A 6,812-nucleotide genomic window follows, 5' to 3' on the forward strand; every position below is an offset into this window, starting at 1 on the left:
AATTTAAGCACATCCCTCTAGAGCAGATAACAGGAAAGCTCTCTCCTGCCAGAAGCAGAATGTGCTCATAGCCAAGGGGAACTTGCAGAGCAAAGCAGTTGAGGTAAACACTCTATTGCCCATGTGCTGGGAGTAAGGGATGGTTCAGAAACCTTCTAATACAATAACCCCAACGTGGAGTGCTGCTTCCCAGACTGCTTTCCTTACTTATCTTCTCTAATTAATTCCAGAACTCATCTATTTCCAAGACTGTCCAAACAAGGCTGTTAAGGTAGATAGGGAGGGAACAAGCCTTCATCCCCAGTGCCTCCAGTTCTCGAGTCATCTTTGTGCTTGCACACACTACCCCAGGAACTCCAGGCAGGTGTACTTTTCACCTTGGGGAGAAGGGGTGAGTGTTCTAGAGGTTCCCAGTGTGGCAAATCTGTGTGTGCTTTACCCAGGCCAGGTCTCCCTGTTTCTAGAGATCCTAATTAAGTCCATCCACCACAACTCCCGGGGAATGGCTCCAGTCCCCTCTGTCAGCCCTGCAACTTGACATCATCTGGCAGTTTTAGACAGTTTCACCATCTCTCTGCACCATGATGCCTACAATAGTTCTCTCATCAGATTCCGCTTCCCTGGAGTTAATGTCTCTCCCCAGCCTTCCTTTAGAAATGCAGCCCGAAGTTTTTGAATACGGCCCTGTATCCAGAAGATCTAGCCCTAGGCCATGTGCTTGGTCTCCCCTAACAGACTGTCAGGCCTTTTTCTTTTCCCCTGAAAGAATCCCTCCTGCTCCCTCGGGCTGAGGACAGGGCTCCTTACATTCCAAGAAGTACGGGCAACATTAGGAGACTTTCCCAGTCTGTCCCTTGTCCACTGTGCACAAACAAAGGCTTGTTTCTAAAGACCCTTTGTGTGGTTTTTTTCTCGGCTTGCTATCTGGCATTGCCTGCTGCCAAGGTCACCCCTTAGGTAACAGTTGCTGCAGCAACAGCTTCTGTGAGCCCGTGAATTCTCTGGACCACTCACAAGCCAGAGACTGTGCCGTACAACTTGTCCAGACTGGCTTATTCCACATCACAGCGACTGAGCAAAATGCGGGTGAGAAAGCATTTGTCTATTCTGCCAAGTTCAAGAAGTGTCCCTGGCAGGGTGCTGCCTCTCAAAAACTGAGCCATGAATTTGTGACAGCAGGCTCAAAAAGCTGCTTTGTGTTGCAGAAAGAAGCTATTTGGGTGGTTGGGACTGCTTCTGGGACCAAACTTGGTGGCAGATGTATGTAGGTAAACTCCGGACATTCCTTCTACTGCTGAGGGGATGGTTCCCTTCACTCCCTCATTGGGAGTGAACTTAACCTGCATGTTGGTGGCTCTATGCAGAGGGATAAAGTATCCAACAACTTAGAAAGTGACATGAGGAAAGAGTAGGTTCTCACCAAATGCCCCAGTTGTCCCAATTCATTCAGTAAACATCTAGTGAGCTCCTGCTATAATCCACGTACTGTTCTGCGTGCTAGTCATACGTTCGAGAGTAAATCATTACATCAAGAAATACTGAGTCCCAGTGGACTCAATCACCACACCTCACCAGAAAAAGGACAGAAACATTGAATGTATCCTGTTTGCCCATAGCACCTTGTGAGAGGACTAAGCTCATGACTTTGCTCACCAGTCTTTTTTTTTTTTTTTTTAAGATTTACCTATTTATGCATACAAGAGCTGCGGCACATTCCAGAGGTATGGGGGGGTGAGAGGACCCACCAGAGACAGAGTAGGGAACAGAACAGGCAGACCAACTGAAACGTACTGCCGAGGGGAGCAGCGGGTGAGACAGGAGAGGTCCACTGCGCCAAGTGGGCATCTCCCTAGCCAGGCGGGGATCGGAGGCGCACTGCAAAGGCTTCGGACTGCTCCACAGTGCTGTGCCCAACCCCCTGTGCCACCAAGGAGGCCCCTGCTCACCAATCTTTTGTCCCAAGTGTCCACCATAGAGAAATAGTTGGGTTTGTATAACCAGGAAGGCATTTATTTGAGAATAGGAATCATAATTTCAAGCACAACCAAGAGATAGTTCCAAAGTCTGTACCATCAGGGTTGGAACGGGGGAGTTTTAAAGAATTGAGCAGGGAGATGGTGTGAGTTTAAAGTTACTTGCTATGAAACTGGCTTGGGTTCCTAAGCTTATCTATCTGTCTGGTTGGTAGGCAGAAAGACTCCTGAGAGAAGGTTGTGTTGGAGTCTGCTGGCAGATCAGCTGATGTTTCTTGCAGTTCTTGAATTGTTAAGCCACACTGTCTAATTTTCTCCCACAAGTATTAGCATGGCAGTTTAGACACAAGATGGAATCTGTTTGCTTCAAAGCAAGTTCCACATGAATTTCCTCATAATCTCTTCCCATCCTTGTCTCTAGAAGTGCTTTAAGTCATTAGGAAATTGCAAATTAAAAAACAATGAGGTGGGCCTCCCATGTGGCACAGCAGTTGCGCACTGGGCTGCGAAGCTGCCCACAGCCTCTGCAGCGCTGGTTCGATCCCCGGCTGCCGGGCGAGGGTCCCACATGGTGCACAGACCTCTCCTGCCTCGCCTGCTGCTCCCCTCAGCAGTGTACTTCGGTCCTTCTGCCTGTTCTGCTCCCTGCTCTGGCTCTGGTGAATTCTCTCACCCTCCCGCACTTCTGACTGTACCCAATGCTTGTATAAATAAATAAATAAATCTTTAAAAAAAAAAACAACAATGAGGCACCGCTGCACACCTATGAGAATAGCAAAAATCCAAGCTACCGACAATGTGGATGTCAAGCAAATGGATATGAGCAAATAGAGGTCACATTCATTGCTGGCAGGAATGCAAAATAGTACAGCAAACGAGCAGAGTGGCCTGGCCATTTCTTACAAAACTGAACATATTCTTATACGATTCAACATTCACCCTCCTCAGTATTTACCCAAAGGACTTGAAAACTTATGTCCACACAAGAACCTACACTTAGAAGTTTGCAGCAGCTTTACTCAAAATTACTAAATTTAGAAGCAAACAAGATGTCCTTTATTGTTGTTTTTTTATAGAGGCATTTTTTTATTTATTTGTTTGTTTGTTTTGTTTATACATGCACTGGGTACAGTCAGAAGCGCGGGAGAGTGAGGGAATTCACCAGAGCCAGAGCGGGGAGCAGAGCAGGCAGAAGGACCGAAGTACACTGCTGAGGGGAGCAGCGGGCGGCAGGAGAGGTCTGCGCGCGCATGTGGGACCCTCCTCCGGTGGCCGGGGAGCAGCCGGGTATCGAACTGGCGCCGCAGAGGCTGCAGGCAGCTTCGCAACCCAGCACTCAACCACTGCGCCACTGGGGAGGCCCAAGATGTCCTTTAGAACAGGAGTAGGTATGCTGTAATACATCCAGGCAATGAAATATTATTCAGCACTTTAAAAAAAAAGCTATCTGGTTCCTCCCTGGTGGCACAAGGGGCTAAGCACAGCACTATGACGCTATCCTCAGCCACTGTGGCACAAGTTCGATCCCTGGCCAGAGAGGTGACCCACATGGCACAGCACACCTCTCTTGCCTTGCCTGCTGCTCCCCTCAGCAGTGTATTTCAGTAAATCTGCCTGTTCTGCTCCCCACTCTGTCTCTGGTGAATCTCACCCCCCACACCTCTGGTCTGTACCCCAGCTCTTGTATGCATAAATAAATAAATCTTTTTTTTAAAAAAAAAAAAAGCTATCAAGCCACAAAAGACACGGAGGAAGCGTAAACGTATATTACTAAGTAAAAGAAGTCAGTCTGAGAAGGCTACATACTGTATGATTCCAACTATATAAAATTCTGGAAAATACAAAACTATAGAGACAGTAAAAAGTGGTTGCCAGGAGTTAGAAGGGAGAGAAGCATGTGACTGGGTAGGACACAGGATTTCAGAGCAGATATGATATTATAGTGATGGTTTCGTGTCATTTTACATTTGTAAAAACCCAGAGGCAGTATAGCACTAATCCAGTAGTAGCTTTTCTTATTTGGGGTCTTTTAATGCTCTCTATCAGAATCATCATGAGGGCCTCCCCTGGTGGCGCAGCGGTTGAGCGCTGGGCTGCGAGGCTGCCCGCAGCCTCTGCAGCTCCGGTTCTTTCCCCGGTCGCTGGTGAGGGTCCCACAAAAAAAAAAAAAAAAAAAAAAAAGGCAGAATCATCATGAAGTGACATACACAGAGAAAGAAATGGTGACCTATGAAGGCAGGAGAGAGGGACTATATTTCTAAAATAACATACATATATCTACAATCATGAAAGTGAACATACCCCCCCGTGTTTCCTTGCCCCTTTGTAACCCCTTACTGCCCCACCTCCACCTCAGAGCAATCACTAATCTGTTTTCTATCACTATAGTTTGCATTTTCTAGAGTTTTCTATACATGCATCATTGACACAGTGTCTGACATACTATATGCAATTATTTGGCTCTTCTTCATATTTTTTGATTAGGTTATCTGCTTTGTTGTTTAGATGAGTTCTTTGTATATTTGGGATGTTAGCCCCTTGTCAGATATATGATGTACAAATATTTTCTCCCACTCAGTAGAGTGTTTTTCTGTTTTAATCATAGTCTCTTTGCTTGTACATGGCCCCAGCGTCACCTAGAGTTGAGAGCCAAGGGCCTTCTCAGTTCTTTCTTGGGCATGCCTAGAGCCCTGCTCATGCGCAGGCACGTGGCCTTCCAAAGAAAATATGTCAGTGCTTTCAGAGTCCACTGTTAACATTTCATTCCTCAGATTTTTCTTGCACATTTTTTGGCCAACTTCTTGTTTGTGCAAACTGTTATCACCACCTCAGGTGGCTGTGATGTTTACTAGTTGCCACCCAGATGGTTTTTGAAGACTATTTGAGCTGATAGCACTCTGAATCAGGTCAAATAAAGACAAGCCCTGCAAGTAGGGGTGTGCAGGGAGCTGCCATATAGATCAATACTAACACTTTTCTGAGTCTCATACCCATTAAGATGACTCCCATAAAAAAGGAAGGGGCCCAGTCTCCCTGATGGCGCAGGGGTTAAAGACACAGCACTATGAAGCAATCTGCAGCCGCTGCAGCACAAGTTCCATCCCCAGCAGGCCAGGGAGCTACACATGGCGCTGCAGACCTCTCCTGTCTCGCCCGCTGCTCCCCTCAGCAGTGTATTTCAGTAGATCCTGTTCTTCTCCCCACTCTGTCTCTGGTGAATCTTCTCACCCCCCACACCTCTGGCTTACCACAGTTCTTGTATGTATAAATTAATACATCTTTACCAAAAAAAGAAGGGGCCTCCCTGGTGGCCTAGAGGTTAAGTCTCAGCACTATCACCACTACAGCCTGAGTTAGATCCCCAGCCAGGGACCGAACCAAATATGCTGCAGCAGACCTCTCCTCTCACCTGCTGCTCCTCTCAGCAGTATATTTCAGTCAGTCCACCTGTTCTGCTCCCCACTCTGTCTCTGGTGGATTCTCTCACCACCACCCCACCTGGAACCTCTGGCCTACACCCCAGTTCTTCTATGCAAAATTTAAAAAAAAAAACAAAACAGGAAGACTGGGCCTCCCTGGTGGAGCAAGGGATTAAGCACAGCGCTGTGAAGCTGTCCGCAGTCTCCACAGCATGAGTTCAATCCCAGCTGGCCAGGGAGCTATCCACATGGTGCAGCAGACCTTTCCTGTCTCATGTGCTGCTCCCCTCAGCAGTGTATTTCAGTCAGTCTGCCTGTTTTGTTCCCCACTCTGTCTCTGGTGAATCCTCTCACCCCCACCCCACCTCTGGCCTGTACCTCAGTTCTTGTATGCATTAATAAATAAATCTTAAAAAAAAAAGGAAGACTATGGGAGCCTAGGTGGTGGGTATGGTGTGGTAACATACACATGAAGGGCTGATCCTATACCTCTAAACCATATACAGTGTTGTATATTATTTAAAAACAGGTAAAAAATAACAAGTGCTAATGAGGATGTGGGGAAATTTGAGCCCTGTGCGCTATTGATAGGAACATAAAATGGTGCAGCTGCTGTGGAAAGCAGTAAGGCATTCTTCCAAGAATAAAAACAGAATTGCCAGATGATCTAAGAAGTTAGGGGGCCTCTCTGGTGGTGCAGGGATTAAAGACACAGTGCTGTCAAGCTGTTGCCAGCCACTACAGCATGATTTCAATCCCCAGTCCAGAGGTGTGGGGTGTGAGAGTATTCACCAGAGACAGAGTAGGGAACAGAACAGGCAGACTGACTGAAATACACTGCTGAGGGGAGCAGCAGGTGAGACAGGAGAGGTCTGCTGTGCCATGTGAGTAGCTACCTCACTGGCCGTGGATCCAACTTGTGCTGCAGATGCTGCAGATAGCTTCACAGTGCTGTCCTTAACCCCTTGTGCCACCACGGAGGCCCTGTTACATGTTTTTTTTAAAGATTTATTTATGCATACAAGAACTGGGGTACAGGCCAGAGGTGTGGGGGGTGAGAGGATTCACCGGAGACAGAGTGGGGAACAGAACAGGCAGACTGACTGAAATACTCTGCTGAGGGGAGCAGTGGGCAAGTCAGGAGAGGTCTGCTGTGCCATGTGGGTAGCTCTCTGGCCAGGGATCAAACTCGTGCTGCAGTGGCTGCAGATAGCTTCATAAGGTTGCGTCTTACACACTTGTGCCACCAGGGAGGCCCTGTTATGTGTTTTTTAACACAATAAACTGACAAAGAAAAGTTAAGGTAATTAATGTTTTATGTATTTCACTACAATTGTACTATGACCCAAAAGTTGTACCTGCGCCCCTGCTTTCCCTCCCCCACGATACCCTGGGCTCCTTTCCCATCCGGGCTGGCAGA

This window comes from Talpa occidentalis, unplaced genomic scaffold, assembly GCF_014898055.3.
Source record: "Talpa occidentalis isolate TD23 unplaced genomic scaffold, MPIMG_talOcc4v2.1 talOcc4.15, whole genome shotgun sequence".
Taxonomy (NCBI): Eukaryota; Metazoa; Chordata; class Mammalia; order Eulipotyphla; family Talpidae; genus Talpa; species Talpa occidentalis.